Consider the following 19467-nt stretch of genomic DNA (forward strand, 5'->3'; position numbering starts at 1 on the left):
AATCAAGTTAATAAACCCATTGCTCTTTGTCAAAAACAAAGATAAATGAAAAAAGTTGTAACGAATAGTTTTATAACATTGGCATTTAATGTCATACTTAACCTGCTTACATAAAATTTGCATAGACTGAGTTTCTAAAATTCTTTAAAACCCTTTTGCCATTGCAGTCGATTTTATTTGTACTAAATTCATCTTGCCTGTTGAGTTTGATATATTAGGGCGGATTATTAATAATTAACCCCTTTTTAAGGTAGATAACTCAATCATTTTAAAAGTGAAGCTTCGGTTTAACATTTTAAAATTGCTTACATATTACACTGAGTACCAAAATCTGTTCCGAAACTATATATTTTTGTAAATGCAACAAGTACTTTATCACGAGGCCTGAAGGTGTGTTTGGCATTGCTGCAGCTTTTCGCTGAAAAGCAGTTAAAAAACTGTTTGATAAAATTTAAAAGCTGTTTTTTTGGAAAAGTGCTTTTGGCCTAAAAACTGCCGTTAAAAAAAGTAAGTCGCCCATGCTTTTAGAAAAAGCTGTTTTTCAGCTGTTGCGGGAAGCGGATGCTGATTTCATCATCAAACCTTACCAAAAGCATCATTATTTTTAATATTTTACATCAAAACATATATATATCAAAAAAATTATCAAACAGTCATCTGATTTTTACAACAACACTTTTTTCAACAACACTTTTTCGAGCAGCACAGCAATTTTTAACAGCAATCCCTAACAGAGCCTGAAAATCTAATTTGGACATTCAGCATTTTCGTATTAACAGATCCGATGATTTATAAAGGATGTATTTGGTTATTGATTAATGAGGTCGGTTAACCAAAATTTGCAATTTGATAGCTAAAAATGAAAAACCACATTTTCGAGATCAAATCATACACCCTTACCCCTCCGAAATCCATTTCATTCCCATTAACTCTATCCCACATTCGAATCTCATTCCTTTCACCGATCCCGACACCCCAAAGTTGGAAAATAGAAAAATCAGAAAGAAAGTGAATAGAAAGCTCTCAGAAAAGGCCAAAGTTTGTCCACATGAGAAAACTGATGGAACTGGAGATTAAATCTTCCCAGAACGAAGGAAGAGCTTAACATTCTCAAAGTGAAAACATTAATCTCTTTGAAACCTTATTTCTACCAAGATTATAACCTCACAAACTCATCAGATCATCTCTTCAGTGTGGTTAAAGCAAATCATTCATCATAGAGCATCTTCAAATATCAATACTATAACATAATCCTCTGTATTATTAACAAGATGTTATTCAAATTCATATATACTACTGAACTGAAAACAAGGTAGAAAAATGTTGAACCTACGAGAAAATGCTAAAAATCCATAGAGATAAAAAGGAAGATGCATGTCCATAGGGCCTGTATGTTTGATTTAGCATCTTTATTATATGATTGTTTAATCATAATTCCTGCTGTTTATTGTATCGAAACAGAGGAATTTGCACGAGATGCTTTGATTTTTAGATTTGAAATTGAAAACCAAGAAAATATAGAAACTGAAAACTAAAGAAGAGATCTGGTGCGGCAGAGAAAGCATGGATGACATTTGTAGAGTTGTTTTAGGGTTTTAAGTGGGATGTTTGTTGGAGACTTGGACTAAACTGGTTAAGTGAGCTCACCATTTTGGACTATTGGGCTGACTACCCATCAAACTGGGCTTGGGCTTCAAATATAGAATTTAATTTTAAGTTAGTTTGTTTGAAATCTTGCATTTTTTTTTGTCAAAATAAATAAATCTTACATTCTCGTTGAACCTTATTTTGAGAATAATAAATAAATAAATAACTTTGGAAAAAATGAGTACGGTTTAATATCTTAAATGATTAAGATCTTATTATATGTCGTCCAAGATGTTAGAGTCGATGTTCGCTCATCCCAAAAATTTGTAAGAAATGATATTTCTCCGAAAATTTCTAAGAAAAAATATTTTTTTAAACAGCTATAAACCCATATTTGTCAAAAAAACTGACTTTAAAAATATTATGATTGACAAATGTTTTTTAATCTTAACTTTAGCATGTAAGTACTAGTTAATAAAACATGCAAGTACACAAAATATGTTTTCGGGAAGCTCACTTTATCATATTAAATTACTATTCTATAAAAATTTGCTACCAAAATAATAATATATAAATTATATGAATCGAATCCACCGGTCAACTTTATTTTAAAAGTTTAGTAATTGCTTGGTGAACTTGCTTAACTATTCTTACTTAATTATATTATTATTTATACATATTTTTTTACTTAATTTATACAAAAATTAATTATTTTTTTAACTAAAAATTCTATTTTCGGCCCATTTGGTTAGTGATTAACCCACTTTATTATTATTTTTTAGTATCATTCTTTTTTAATAATCTCGCTCGTCATTGAGCGTTTTTGTGCCCATTTATTGGATTTTTTACTCATTTTTTTGAGTTTGTTTATTTTTATTTATCAGAGCTTTCATTATTTTGATATCTGGGATAATATATCTGCGCAAAGTTTATAAAAATGATTCATTGATTAGAGTTCACTTGGTATTACATGCCTGGTCGGATTTTTGAATATATCAAGAGAAGGTATTTAGAATCAACAACACTACAACATATTATCGAATCAACAACACTACAACATATTATCAGTTTGTCTTTTCAAAAAGGCAATATCTCGGCTATGTTAGCCATGAATGCTCCCCACTGCAAGATTTATATGACGATTGTTGTTTTAGCTCGGGAAATCTTGATTTGATTTTTCTTATGTGTTCATGTAATCTTGATTATTTTTTAGATACATGTTATGGATCAAAAACTAAGGTATAATAATTGTTGTACTTACTGCTAGGGTTCGTTAGCTTCGAGTCTCGATTTGACTGCTCTTGTGTTTCGTGACTCGATCTGCCTTAACAAGATGCCTACGTACCTTGCTGATTGCCAAGGATCAATTCAAAAAACGTAGTTCTGATTTGTGGGGTGAGACCCCTTATATAGATGTTGGGAGTCCTTGAATTGGACTTGGGTTAGAAGACTTGGTGGGCAAGTCTCAGAATTAGAATGGATTTTAGAGTCCTAAGAGGTAGGAAGCTGATTCATTATCCCACCAGGTTCCTTGGAGACCAATCTACAAGGATTTATTTCTCCACTAGAACTCATCTTTATCAGCTGACTTATCCCTTATTAATTAATTACAAAATTAATTAATATTTAGGGTTTTGGGCCTTCTCAAATGGGCCTAACTGTTGACCCAATTCTGATATGATTAATGCAACATTAATTATATACCCAACCCTTATTTTCTTCCCTATCATTTGCCCTCCAACTTTTGGGAAACAGTGACTAGATTTCGCAGAAGTTAAGTTCATTCGTTCCCTGACACGGTATCATTTTTGCGTAAAGTGTGGAACGACCTACACATTTATAACGATTTGCTTTTATCCCTATTATTTAGGAATTATCTTAATTTCCAGGAATTTTCCCTGAATTTCTGGGATTTTTCTTTTATTTTCAGGAATTTTCCCTTAATTCTGGGATTTTTCCTTAATTTTCAAGAATTTTCCCTTAATTCTGGGATTTATCCTTAATTTTCAGGAATTTTCCCATAATTCTGGGATTTATCCTTAATTTTTAGGAATTCGTCCCTTAATTCTGGGATTTTCCTTTAATTTATGGACTTATTCCTTATTTTCATATTTTCCAAAAAATATTTAAGGAATTTCCTTTAATTTCTGGATTTATTCCTTATTTTCTGAAAATATTCATATTTTCGAGAAAATATTTAAGGTATTTCATTTAATTTCTGGATTTATTCCTTATTTTCTGAAAATATTCATATTTTCCAGAAAATATTTAAGGAATTTCCTTTAATTTCTGATATTTTCAGGATTTTTCTTTCCTCATTTTTTTTCTTTCTTTTCTCTTTTTCTTTTCTTCTTTCTCTCCTTTTTTTTATACCTGGTTCGACCAGGAATCCTGTTCGACCAGGATCCTGGTCGAATTATCCTCCTGGTTGCCCAGGTCGAAGCTCTTTCGAGCAGGACCTATTCGAGCAGGAATCCTGGTCGAATTTCGGCCAGGATTTTCACCCATTTTTGTTTTTGTTTTTAAAAAAATCCTCCCCTTTTCGACCAGGAATTTTCGGTCAGGATGCATTTTTTGACCGAATTATACCCTCCTTCTTGCCCTGGTCAAAGGTCATTTCGACCTGGAGTATTCGACTAGAATTCCTGACCAAATTTCGGTCAGGATTTCCCCCCCCCCTTTGTGCATTCGACCAAGATCCTCTCCTTTTCGGTCAAGATATGTATTTTTTTGACCGAATTAGCCTTTTAATTTTACTCTGATCGAAGCTATTTTCGACCTCAAGGTTTCGATCAGAACATTAATGGGGATTTTGATCGAACTGGGTTATGATGTCTCATTTTTGGGCCATGTCCTTCCTGGGCTTATTTTTTGGGCCTTGGTTCTGGGCTTCCCTGGGCCCAAGATTCTTCTAGGTTTTTTTGACTTGGTCTTTTCTGAACTAAATGGGCCTTTAACCTTCAATTCAAATATTTGGGCCATTCTCTGGGCTTGATATAATTTTTAGGCCCAAAAGATTTGGGTTTATGTATTTTCTGTCATGGGCCCTTATACTGGGCTTTTCATATCCTTAGGCCCAATAAAATTTGGGTTGGGCCTTCATTCTTAAGCCCAATTTCCAGAATTTTCTGGAATTTCTGAGGTTTTTCCTTATGTTTTTAGATTTTTCTGGATACTTTCAGAATGTTCTCAAACATATATTTTAAATCAAAAATCTTATAAAACTCTGTAGATCATTCCAGAACTTTCTTGATATTGGGCCCAAATGGGCTTTTCCAGGCCCAATATGCCTTCCATGTGCCTATATAAGAGGGAGGTGGAAGTGTGACTCTCCACACTTCTCATTTCACTCCTCATTTCATCTCAAACACTCTCTACTCTCCTCCCAACACTCCTTCCTCTCTTTTAGAAATTTTCCGGCCAAGTCTCTAGCCTTTTCCATGCCTTTCCTCCCTTCCAAGGTTTCAAGGTTCCTTCAACCTCCATCAATGGCTGATAAGAATTTCGAGAGAGCGGCCAAGATAGCCTCAGCTTCGAAATGAGGTAAGGATATCAAAATCCGGTCTTCTTACATATCTTTGTTAGATATGATTAATACTAGGGGGACGAATATCCCTCAACTGCACATCTTGACTCTTCCAATCATTGCAATACATGGCATAATATAGATTACGATAAGTTAAACACACATTATAACATTCGTCCTCCTCTTAGGCTAGTTCCAGTTGCTGGTGGCGATCGTACTTGCCACTGGAAACCCGATACTCTTTTTGTTTACACAGATCCCCTTGATGCTGGGCTTAGGTTTCCTTTTCATCCCTTTATTCCTCACCTCTTAGCTGATTTACAAATTAACCCCTGTCAGCTTCCTCCAAACGCCTGGAGGAACATTTTATGTTTCATGGTTTGTTGTCTTAGGGGAGGTTTTCTCTTATCTGTAGCTGTTTTTAGGAAGAGTTTCCAATGTTATAACAGTTCTTCGAGTATTTGTGTTTGGGTCTACATTAAACAAAGTCCCAAGTGTAAGCACATTTTTAGCAGTGCCTCCATTCCCGACAATACCCAACATTGGAGGAATAGTTTTGTCGGGTTAAGGTGGGAGAATGGTGACTGGGGCACCCTCTTCAGATATTCCTTCGGGAAGGTCAGTGATGGTAGCCTCAAATCTATTCACCTAACCCCCGAGAAAACTATCATTTATGATGAGCTTACTCGGGATGATGGTGCCACTGTCAGATGGACTCTTTTAGAGGAGTTTTCCCTCATCCATGTGGGACTCTTCTCAGTTTCTCAACATGGTATTTTTCTTCCCTTCTCGTTTTTACTTTCTTTCATGCATTATTGACACCACTTATTTTATTTTTCTCTTGTTTTGCAGCTGCTAAGGAAATCAACGAGGATAATGTGCCTCTCGTTGAGGAGACTGCGAGGATATAGAAGGCTCGCCTTGCGGGTCTGGATACTCGAGGAAAGGCTACGGAGCCTAGCTTCCTACGGAAGCACAAAGAGCCCATGATGGAGGTTCCAGCTGAGGGATCTGAAGCCCATAGTGCCCATCACTGCTGCTGTTCCTGTCTCTGTTGCTACGGGCGCCTTTTAGCCTCTTTGGGGATTCCACCGAGGGGATACCGTGGTTGGATCTACAAAGCACGCTTGGGATTGGTCTTACCATGGCGTAACCCCCAAGGACTTTACTGATGTGGTTGCTACCCCTGAACTGAAGAGGATAAGGCTCATGGGAGCTCAGTCCCTGTAACGCCCTCTAGACCCGGGGTATAAGTCTGGGGGTTACTAGCTAATCACCAAACTTGTGCAACCTGAATAACAAATAATAAAGAAATGTATCTAAACCCCTTTAACATTAACCAGGATCTTTTTAGGTTGAAGTATGAAAACAAGAACCACAAACTACTTTATTACAAACCAAATTCAAAATCTTACAAACTCTCTTTATTACAAACCATTGTCTATCCAGTTTTAAACTAATTTCATCTTTTATTCAAACACACGCACTAACTATCTACACTCCACCTGTTCGGGCAACTCAAAGCTTTCTTCCTGGATTGAGATCAACACCTTGGGTATGAGAGGATCTCGTGGCTTGACCCGCTTCTTTACCACTCGAGTCCTGATGGGTTTCATATTCCTTCTTAACTGAAAATAATAGGGTGAATAACAACAAAAAGGGGTGAGCCAAAAATTGCTCAACAAGTCCACAAAATATAAACAGTGTTAAAGCAGTTAAATGAATCGGTAACCTGGGTATATCTGCAAAGATATAACCCCGCGAGAATAAAAAAAAGGCCATTGCTGGCGAGTACAAACGAACTAACTGGACACAAGTTCGCATCTATACCCTGCTGATCAGCCAGGATATATTGCAGATCTATATCTCACTATATAGACCCAGTCGGGCACCCATGCACTACGACCCATCTCAAGGATCCGGTTATGTCCCGGTCCTTAGGATTAAGTAAAACTTAATCCTCAAAATATCACTATCCAGTCCATGGAGTAGTAACCGGAACAATCGTTATGCTTTGATATATTCTAATCACCAGAATATATCAATATATGTGAGTAACAATTTGAAATATAAGAAGGAATTCAAAGAAAAGGAGAAATCAAGAATCGAAACGAATATGAACACGAATCAAAAGAGTGCAAGCGTGATAAGAATCTGAAGAATTATCACTATTCTGAAATTATAATAGGGGAAAAACTTGCCTTCTGCGCGACTCACTTTAAATATGTCACCTTCGTCTATCACCGACTCAACCTGCCTTGCTGGCTTAGCTTCTGTTAGAGAAATAGACTGGTTTAGTCAATTTGTACTTCAATTGCGTCTTGAATCGACTTCACATCGTTCCTATTGTCTACCCATGTGTTAGGTATGAATATAACACAGGGGGTGAATGTGTTTTGGCTTAAATGTTTGATTTTCGATCGACTTAGGCTTTAGCAGTTGGTAGTTGTTAATGATTTAGTAGAATGGATGTTAAACATAAATAGCTGTGCAAATATGTAAAACAAAGATCTTCAAAACTCACTTAATTTTATATTAAAAATCAAGCAGTGTTTTGCTACAAAATCTCTAAGTTCTTATTTTAGAACTTAGCTTCTTTCTTGAGAGAGAACACACAATTTTCTATTCTGATTGTTCTTTTTAACTAGAGGACCAATGTTAACTTTATAACTCAGTTAACTGCTGGTTTACACGGTGGATAATAAACATGCTATTAGCTTTTCTAAACTGTCACTAGTCATTTCTATTTATAGAAAAGCAAATCTTTCATTTCTGGCTTAGCATATCTTTAGCATCCCGTGATTACTTTAATCTCCTCTGTCAGTTAATCTTTGCCATTGATCTTGCACATCTCTCAAGCTGCTTTTTGTAGACTTATCAATCCAGCTGTGTGAATTGTTTGTTGATTTGCAACCTTGGATATTGAACTGTTCTGCAATTCTGTACTTAGAGAAATTTCTTCACTTCGAGATCTCCAATTAAGCTGTAGAGAACTCGACATCTCGATAGGCATGTTGGCTTGTTGATATCTTTGAAACTTCATTGTTAACTTGACTTATCGACAACTCTGAGTTCTCTAGTGAATTTTGGTTTATCGATAACTCAAAGTTCTCTAATGGACTTTGGCCTATCGATAACTCAGAGTTCTCTAATGAATGTATACTTGTCGATATCTCTGAGTTCTCGAATGGGTATCTGACTTATCGATATCTCCAATAGCAATTCCTGAGTTCTCTACACCCGGTGGATGTTGCTTATCCGTCGGCTAGACATTGCTCATCCGTCGAGTAGATATTGCTCATCCGTCGGGTAGATGTAATTCATCCGTCGGTACTCTCTAGAGTTTAAATGACTTCTCGATAAGTCATTCTGGAGTTCTCAAATGATTTCTCTATAACTCTAATTCTGTGACTTGTAGAGATCTTGACTTAGAATGTTTTATACCAAACAGATTTATTCAACTCCAAGCTTCTTCATAATTCTTCTGAGGCATGATCTTCTTGATCTTCTTCCAGATAAAATTCTTAGGCTTGACACTGTTTAGAGAAAAATGCTCCAGTCTGCTCCATTTACATTTTACAGACATTAAGTGTTACAAGTATGAATTACAGATTAAGGTTACAATACAACTAATCTTAGGGTTGTCAGTATGACTTAGTCTTGTTATAATACAGGCATGTCTTGCACAACAATCTCCCCCAATTTGTGAGAAGATTGCTTATCACAAATTCATGCCTGTTAACAAGACTAACCCCAAGTTAAAGAATGAAAATAAAATAATACAAAAGGTGATACAACACTTGTACAATGAATATTTGACAGTTTACAATAATTAAGTAAAGACTGAGCTGTCTGATTCTTTCTCAATTATGTTCTTAATTTGCACAAGTATTTCCAATTCTTCTAGGATGGGGGTGTCAGTTAGAGCCTCTATTAGTTTCAGCAAATCTGGCTTAGGATATCTAGCTAACATCCCTATCCTATAACTTGACAAAGGGCCAGCTTTTATATTCAGAAATCTTCCATTCTTTGATATTCTGCTCTTGCCTGTTGCCTTCAACTCTTCTGATCTTCTGATATACTCAGATCATAGATGTTGATGATATTATTAGCTCCAGTGATCTTTGACATTCTTCTGAGGCATAATTCTTTGACATCATCTATTATATATTACAATCTCCCCCAACTTGTTCATTATGAAATTATGCACAAGTTCTGATTGATGATGTCAAAACTTTAACTAAATGCAGAAACCAAAACCAGTCTTCCCATCAGGTCTTCTTTTGTTGAGTTGCATTTAGATTTATTCAACATCCATTAGCTGTTTTGGCATTTAGATATATTCTCCCCCTTTTTGACATTATCTCCAGGAAGAAAGATCCAGCTAAATGCACATTGTTCAAGCTGCTATCAATGTCCATTTAGAACACTGTCTGTAGCTCCAAGCTTCATTGAGATTCATGGTGATAAGCTTTAAACAATAGAAGTTTCACTTAGATCTGCAGAAAAATCTATTAGTGATAAAAGTCCTAAGCTCTCTGTTCTTTTGAATAAGTAGTCTCACCAATTCTCACTGCACCAATCTCATGACTTTTGAGAGTCAGAGTTCCCTCACAAGGATTACTAAATCCATACATTCATCTACCTCTCCTTTTTTCAGGAAGGATCCTGCCTATCTTATTCTTTGTTTCTCACTCAATCTTTTCTCTTATCCTCACATGAAAGGCTCAAATTTTGTTTGACCTACAGAAATAAGAGGTGGCTGAGAAGAGGTAATATGTGATCATATGATTAGAGGAAGACCATATAGGGCTAATCATACTCATTTCACCAGAAAAATGAGTGCATAAGCATCTATGACTGGGGTCATAGTTTGACTCACAGATTGCTCTGTGGTTGTGACAGTGTGTTGTCCTCCACTTGTAGTGAGAACCTCCATTGGAATTGGAGAGGATTTGACTGGGTTACTGTCATGTACACCAGCCTCAAACCTTTGTGCACCTTGCAGAGCACTGTCACAAAAATGTGATAAGATTGCCCTTCTTATGATATTATCATAGACAATTGTTCTTCTAGCTTTAACTGCTGAGACAACTTCTGCTAGAGTTATGAGGGGAGTTGTTCCTTCTTGAGGAACCTCCAATAGAATTGGAGAGGATTTAGATAGCTCCCCCTCAAGAGTACTACCTTCAAACCTTTCAGTCTGTGAAGACTGTTTGTGCACATGAAGGTGTATTAGTGATATTCATGAAAAGCTGATAAATTTCCATGTCTGTGATACCCGTTCCTTTTTCTCAAACAATCAAAACAACTGAAGAACATTTTGGGGATTTTGTCCTTTTGTAAAACAGGTTCCTTTTGAGAGTTACCTGAGTGGGATTGTGTTTGAGTTTGTGTTTGTGTTGTTGTGCCTGGGTAAACCGCAGTTTGGTTTTGAAATGTTTTAGCTGCAATTTAACACAAATACCTGCTGATTGAAACTTGAATCTCCTGTTATTGTCTGAGTGGATTGTGTTGAACCGGTAATGCATTGAACATATTTATCTGTATTGATTAGGCATAACCATTGAGACATGCAGTTGCACGCATTATGACATAAACAATCAAGCAACAAAAGCAAATTGATAAAGAAGAAGATAATTTCATTAATAATAAACACAGAGTACATTAAGATGCAGATTACATCAAGTAAATCCTAATCCTAACTACTCTAATTTAGACTTCTTCTTCTCAGCCTCCAACCTCCTTGCCCTGCGCTGGTAAGCCCTGGACTGTTGAATTTTTAAACGCAGCGGGGCGTGGAAAAACACTTTTACACACACAAAATCCAAATAAAAGCATATAAATCGTGAATAAAAATTCGAGGGATCGAATCTAACCTTTAAAAATAATTCGGAGACAACGATCAGAGATCCTTAGCAGTTGCTCCTCAAGTGTGAAGCACTCCACCGGTATCCACCAAGAAAACGACTTTTAGGAGGAGGAGGAGGTGGAGAGAATTTGGTTTTCTAAAACTTTTGGGTTTCTTGGGTTAGAATAAAAATAGGGTCTATAATAGTGTATTTATAGGCAAAATTTTCAGCTGAAATTTTCCCATAAATATTATTATTATTATCCCATTTATTATTCTCATTAATAATTAAAACACCTTTTAATTATTAATCCTTTTTCTAAACACTTTAGAAATAATTCTCTCTCTTGATTTAATTTCCAAAAATTAAATCCTTAATTAATAATATTAAGAACTTTTCTTAATTAATTTATAATCAATTAAATCTCATTTAATCAACTATTAAATTTGCCAATTAATTATTTATTTCATAAATAAATAATTATTAGCCATTATTAATTAATTTCTCCACCATAAAATCATTCTCTTTTTATGGTGTGACCCTGTAGGTTCAATATTAAGCCGGTAGTAGAAATAAATAATAATAAAACTATTTTATCATTATTTATATAAATTCTCTAATTTATTAAATATGATTAATTAATTAATCACATTTATTCTACATCGTGAGTGATGCTTCTCAACATATCGCGACTATCCGGATAATATGAATTCACTGCTTAGAATACCAAGAACCTATCAGTGAATAGTTACCGTACAATAAACTCCTTCTACCCTACAATGTCCCGATTAAATACAAGGCATGTATCTCGTGTCAAGCCTATCTAATTCAATCACTTGCTTACCATTTACTATGCATAGTTCTATGCAAATTAGAAACTCCTTTTCTAATTTCATTCACTCTGGCCAGAGATTCCTGAACTAGCATAAGTGGATCAGCCTTGAACATTCGCTTCCTTCACTGGAAGGGGTAGATCCTTTATTGATCATACACTATCTTCGTGTACAAATTCCTATACCCAGAAGAGCCCTAATAATTGTCCCTGGAGACTAAGAACTAAACCAAAGCATAGTTCAGTGTACACAAGATGACTATGATGACCTCAAGTCTAAGGATACTTGTACAACTATCACTAAGCGAACAACTGCTGACACGTGAGTGAACTCCATCAGTTGTTCAGCTGGGCGAGTCATGTTCAGTGAACTTATTCCATAATAAGCACCTACATACTAGCTATAGTGTCATCACACAAATGTCTATGAGAACAGACATCCTTCATAATGAAGCAAGCATAGTATGTACCGATCTTTGCGGATTATTAATTACCAGTTAGTAATCCTATGACCAGGAACTATTTAAGTTTAGAGTTATCATCTTTTTAGGTCTCACTATTATGATCTCATCATAATCCATAAAAAGCTTTACTCTAAACTATGGTATATCTTATTTAAACACTTAAATAGATAAAGCCCGTAATAAAAATAAAACAAGTCTTTATTAATATCAATGAAATCAAAACAGATTACATAAAAGTTATTCCTAAATCCTAATACATGATTAGACTTAGGACATATTCCTTTCAATCTCCCACTTGTACTAAAGCCAATCACTCTGGTATCTAATACCCATCTTGTCTTCATGACGATCAAAGTGACTTTCATAAAGTAGCTTTGTGAGTGGGTCTGCTATGTTGTTACGTGTGTCAACTCTAATTTAATACAATACAAGAAATGTTACCGCGCTCCCACTAACCCTTTTGTAGACCCATGGTACATCTTCGTTTTTGATAAAATCAAACTCTTTGATTGTCTCATCAAAACGAATGTTCCATCTTTCGAGAAGCCTGCTTTAAACCACATATGATTCGCAGTAGCTTACACACTAGGTTTTCATTTCTCTTGGAAAGAAAACCATCTGGCTAATTGCCAGATCTCATAGTCGTAGTAAGCAGCAATCGCAAGCAAAATCTGAACTGATTTTAACAGGGCTACAGGTAAAAGGTTTCATCAAAGTCAATCCATTGCCTTTGTTTGAATCCTTTTGCCACAAGCCTGGCCTTATAGGTCTCCACCTGGCCATCTGCTATAATCTATCTTTTGTATACCGTATACATAGATTCCATTCTAGATTTCATGGCACTATGCCATTTCTCTGAGTCAACACTACTCATAGCCTCATTATAGGTCACAGGGTCGTCATCATCAATGATCGACAACTCATTGTCATTCTCAATGACAAGGACATATTACCTCTCAGGTTGGCGAGACACTCTCCCTGACCTATGAATGGGCTGTTCCACAAAAGGTTGTTCAGTCAGAACAGGTGTTTCCACTTGATCCGTAGTAGTTTGTGCTTCTTGAACTTCATCAAGTTTAATTTTGCTCCCACTGTTTCCTTCAAGGATAAACTCCTTTTCCAAGAAGGTAGTATGTCTGGATACAAACACCCGATGATCGGTGTAAAAGTAATACCCTAAAGTCTCTTTAGGATATCCCACAAAACTACATTTTACGGATCGATATTCCAGCTTATCTGGGTCAACTTTCTTGACATAAGCTAGACATCCCCAAATCTTAACGTGTTTAAGACTCGGTTTCCTTACTTTCCATATCTCATACGAAGTTTGAGGAACAGATTTTGGAAGGCACCTTATTCAGTAAATATGCTGAGGTTTCCAATGCATAACCCCATAGGAATACTGGAAGATTTGTATAGCTCATCATGGACCGAACTATGTCTAACAAAGTTCGATTTCTCCTTTCAGATACCAATCTGGAGGAGTCCACTAGGAGACTATACCATTTACTTTGAGATAATCTAGAAACACTCCATTAAAGTATTCACCACCTCGATCTAATCGAAGAATTATAATACTCTGTTTGGTTTGTTTCTCCACTTCATACTTATACTCTTTGAACTTTTCAAAGGCTTCAGACTTGTGTTTCATCAAACACATATCTGAATCTAGATCTATCATCTATGAAAGTAATGAAGTTTGAAAATCCACCCATGGCTTGCTTAGACATTGGTCCACATACATCTGTGTGTACCATTCCTAGCAAATCTACAGCCCTCTCTCCATGTCCACTAAATGGAGACTGCAGTGCCACTATCAAGTGAGATTTTCATCATCCCTTTTCTTTTATTAGTTTGTTCAATCTGAAGTAAATTATGTCACATACATACAGACCATTATTTAAAGCACCACGTCCATAAAGAATATTATCTCTAAGAATAGAACATTCATTATTCTCAATAATAAATGAAAATCCAGCCAAGTCTAACATGGGAATAATATTCCTCACAATCGAGGGAACAAAATAACAATTATTTCAAACAATAGTCTTGCCCGTAGGCCTATGTAAATGAAATGATTCTACATCTTCAGCAGCAACTCTTGCTCCATTTCCATCAGTAGAATCACCTCCTCTTCCTCAAGAGTCCTACTTCTCCTTGGTCCCTGCAACAAATTGCAGATTTGAGAACCACAGGCGGTATCTAATACCCAAGTAGAAATTTGATTTAATGACATATTCACTTCTATCATGAACATACCTGAATCAGAAGCGGTAGTCTCACTACCCTTCTTCTTCAATTCTGCAAGGTAAACCTTGCAGTTCCTCTTCCAGTGCCCCACCTTATTACAGTGAAAGCAAACAACTTTGCTCTTGGGGTCTTCAGCTTTTGGTGGAACCGGCATTTTCTCACCTACTTTCTTCTTCTTGGAAGAGTTCCTCTTCCTTTTCTTAGGATTGGAACCTTCACCAATTAGAAGAACAGAACTCTTCTTAGGGGGAAAATTCGATTCCGCAGTCTTCAACATGTTATGGAGTTCAGGCAGGCTGACATCCAACTTATTCATGTGAAAGTTCACAACAAACTGCGAGAACGAACTCGGAAGCGATTGCAAGACCAAGTCTTGGCTCAGCTCCCCATCCATGGCAAAACCAAGTTGTCCAAGACGTTCAATCAAATTGATCATCTTAAGTACATGGTCATTCACAGATGATCCCTCAGACATCCTACAACCGAACAGCTCCTTCGATATCTCATATCGAGCTGTCCTCCCCGCCATATCATACAACTCTTGTAGATGCGTGAGGATAGTGTGAGCATCCATATGCTCATGTTGCTTCTGTAGCTCAATGTTCATAGAAGCTAGCATGATGCATTGAGCAACATTTGCATCATCTATCCACTTACGATACACAACATGTTCATCATTATGTGCATCACTAGCAGGTTCAGTAGGCTTAGGTGAGTCAATCACGTATTCCAGCTTCTCAATCCTGAGAACAATTCTCAAGTTTTGAAGCCAGTCAGCATAATTAGGACCAGTCAATTTGTGAGCATCTAGTATGCTCCTGAGTGATAGTGCAGAAGACATAACGTACAAAGTAAATCTGTAAATGATAAACACATAACAACACTTAGCAAATATTCGATTTCATTTCAAAATACTATATGAATCAGGTCTTTATTCATAAGTGGCTCCCACTAGTTTATCTAATTTATTCAACCCCCTACGTAAAAAATTAAGCATTCATAATGCTAGTGGGAATAGGGATCCTACATTCCATCACACAACCCCGGCTGTGGCACGAAACGCCATGTAATGTTCAATAGGCAGACAACTCTTGTCAATTATATCTTATGTTATTCCCTAATCAATCTTTAGCCTCTTGAATAATTGAGTCACGACTGTGGCACGACAAACTCAATATTCTAAGTCAAGTTTAACCCAACATTCCGTACAATTGAATCAGTCCCCAAAGGCCCACGGCTGTGGCACGTAACGACCTTTAGATTCTTATTCAATGTACACATCTCTATGTAATAGACAAGTATTTCTTATTTCGAAATCAAAGCCCTCGGCTGTGGCACGAAACGACAATGATTCAAAAATAAAAACTACTTTCTACCATGTTGGAAGGCTATGACCGACACAAGCCCGTTGTATCATTGGCCAATTACTACTTGATATTATTTAATTTTAGAGGGATTATATTACGTTACAATCATAATCATATTATAAAGAGATTCTTCCTTTTAAATTAAATATTTCAAATCAATAATCAATAATCAGATGATTCCCAGATCGGGTGGAGCATTGTCAAGAGGCGTCACTTAATAACCCTTTCTTACAGATAGAAATTTGTTGTTGACAGAATCATCCTTTCTCTCATATCGAAAATTCATATTCAATTACGTGTTTCATAAATACAAGAATCTCATGATTGTATTCATAATATTATTATTAAGGTTATGAAACAATTTCACTATACTAGGTTGTCTAACAAACGCCTTATGTTCATTTAAGTTCACCTAAATCTATTATCACATGATAAACTAAGCATATATCACATATATCAACATGAATAAACATCAAGGTAGGCATGTTATATCATCTAGCACATAGAACTAAGCATTATACATCTCTATGTATCACATGAAACATTTAAAAGCAATTAAAAACAGTCAAAAACAACTTTAAAATACTTCATGGAAATATAAACAGTTCAAAACTTTTATATAAACTAAAAATGATCACTCCATTAGATCCGTCTCGGAAAAACGAATCCAACGGTATATTGCACGCCCAAAACGGAGTTACGAAACTCCTAGAAAATCAATTTTAATGTAAACAGTCGGGCTATAACGCATTACAGGAACGCGTTACAAGTCCTGTAACACATTCCGGTGATGCGTTACAAGTGTGTAACGCATTCCGTGAATGCGTCACAGGTGTGTAACGCATTCCCCTATAATTTTTTTTTCAGCAGCCGACTTCTTTTTCCTTCTCGAAAAACGTGCGTGACAGCTGTTGACAGCCGTGCAGAACAGACAGCATACAACACAGACATAACAGCAGTACAACTTTGCAGATGTATTCTTTTACAATAACAATACAAACAATTCATATATATATAATTATTTAATTACGAATTTAATTGCAAGAACTTCAAAAATTCATAATAAAAAATCTATACATCCTAAAATTATGAAAAAATACCCAGACGATCTACAACACTTGTAGAACCCTGATCAACATTCAAAATTATTCTGAAAAACGATTTCTCATCAGGCAAAATTAATCCATAATATAACTTGTAAAAATCATAATTAATTTATACAAGCACATAAAATTCTGAAATTTTTACCACAGATCTATATGCATACAACCTATGCTCTGATACCAATGTTGGATTTTTAAACGCAGCGGGGCGTGGAAAAACACTTTTACACACACAAAATCCAAATAAAAGCATATAAATCGTGAATAAAAATTCGAGGGATCGAATCTAACCTTTAAAAATAATTCGGAGACAACGATCAGAGATCCTTATCAGTTGCTCCTCAAGTGTGAAGCACTCCACCGGTATCCACCAAGAAAACGACTTTTAGGAGGAGGAGGAGGTGGAGAGAATTTGGTTTTCTAAAACTTTTGGGTTTCTTGGGTTAGAATAAAAATAGGGTCTATAATAGTGTATTTATAGGCAAAATTTTCAGCTGAAATTTTCCCATAAATATTATTATTATTATCCCATTTATTATTCTCATTAATAATTAAAACACCTTTTAATTATTAATCCTTTTTCTAAACACTTTAGAAATAATTCTCTCTCTTGATTTAATTTCCAAAAATTAAATCCTTAATTAATAATATTAAGAACTTTTCTTAATTAATTTATAATCAATTAAATCTCATTTAATCAACTATTAAATTTGCCAATTAATTATTTATTTCACAAATAAATAATTATTAGCCATTATTAATTAATTCCTCCACCATAAAATCATTCTCTTTTTATGGTGTGACCCTGTAGGTTCAATATTAAGCCGGTAGTAGAAATAAATAATAATAAAACTATTTTATCATTATTTATATAAATTTTCTAATTTATTAAATATGATTAATTAATTAATCACATTTATTCTACATCATGAGTGATGCTTCTCAACATATCGCGACTATCCGGATAATATGAATTCACTGCTTAGAATACCAAGAACCTATCAGTGAATAGTTACCGTACAATAAACTCCTTCTACCCTACAATCTCCCGATTAAATACAAGGCATGGATCTCGTGTCAAGCCTATCTAATTCAATCACTTGCTTACCATTTACTATGCATAGTTCTATGCAAATTAGAAACTCCTTTCTAATTTCATTCACTCTGGCCAGAGATTCCTGAACTAGCATAAGTGGATCAGCCTTGAACATTCGCTTCCTTCACTGGAAGGGGTAGATCCTTTATTGATCATACACTATCTTCGTGTACAAATTCCTATACCCAGAAGAGCCCTAATAATTGTCCCTGGAGACTAAGAACTAAACCAAAGTATAGTTCAGTGTACACAAGATGACTATGATGACCTCAAGTCTAAGGATACTTGTACAACTATCACTAAGCGAACAACTGCTGACACGTGAGTGAACTCCATCAGTTGTTCAGCTGGGCGAGTCATGTTCAGTGAACTTATTCCATAATAAGCACCTACATACTAGCTATAGTGTCATCACACAAATGTCTATGAGAACAGACATCCTTCATAATGAAGCAAGCATAGTATGTACCGATCTTTGCGGATTATTAATTACCAGTTAGTAATCCTATGACCAGGAACTATTTAAGTTTAGAGTTATCATCTTTTTAGGTCTCACTATTATGATCTCATCATAATCCATAAAAAGCTTTACTCTAAACTATGGTATAACTTATTTAAACACTTAAATAGATAAAGCCCGTAATAAAAACAAAACAAGTCTTTATTAATATCAATGAAATCAAAACAGATTACATAAAAGTTATTCCTAAATCCTAATACATGATTGGACTTAGGACATATTCCTTTCATGGACATGGAGTGTGCAAGAGAGATGATCCTCTCCTACAACTCCAAAGCAGCAAGGCGTTGCTGCTCAGCCACCTTGGCTCGTCTCTCCTGCTCGAAGGAGGCTTCCATCTCAAAGAAAAGAATGTCGATTTGATCATCCCACGAGAGTTCATAAAAGACCTCAAGTGGAATATCAAAGGGGCTGTAAAAAACCCCCTTGAGGCGGACACGAAGTCCGAAAAGATCAAAGTACACTAGATCATCATCCAAATGATGGACCGGTTAATAAGCTCCATTAACAAGTCTGTAGAAGACTGGGGCATCCATTTGAATGAGAGAGATAGAGATGAACAGAAGGTGAGTTTGAAATTTGATGTTTTTGTTGAGAGTAGGAGAGTGATGAGTGATAAAGAGTGTATCGTTTTATTTTATAGAGGGAGTAAAGATAGAAATCAAGAGACTCTTGAGTTGTTCGGATAATAGGAGTAATAATGACATAAGCCTACTAGACAGCTAGAAATGACTAGTGACTATTCCCCATGCAAGTACTCAAGAATATTAGTTTATTTTAAAGAGTAACTATTCCCCATGCAAATAAGCGTGTACTCCATACACAAAAAGTAACTCTCCCTATCAGCAAGCAATCAGATAAAATTATCAC

This window comes from Apium graveolens, chromosome 3 (assembly GCF_009905375.1).
Source record: "Apium graveolens cultivar Ventura chromosome 3, ASM990537v1, whole genome shotgun sequence".
Lineage (NCBI taxonomy): Eukaryota > Viridiplantae > Streptophyta > Magnoliopsida > Apiales > Apiaceae > Apium > Apium graveolens.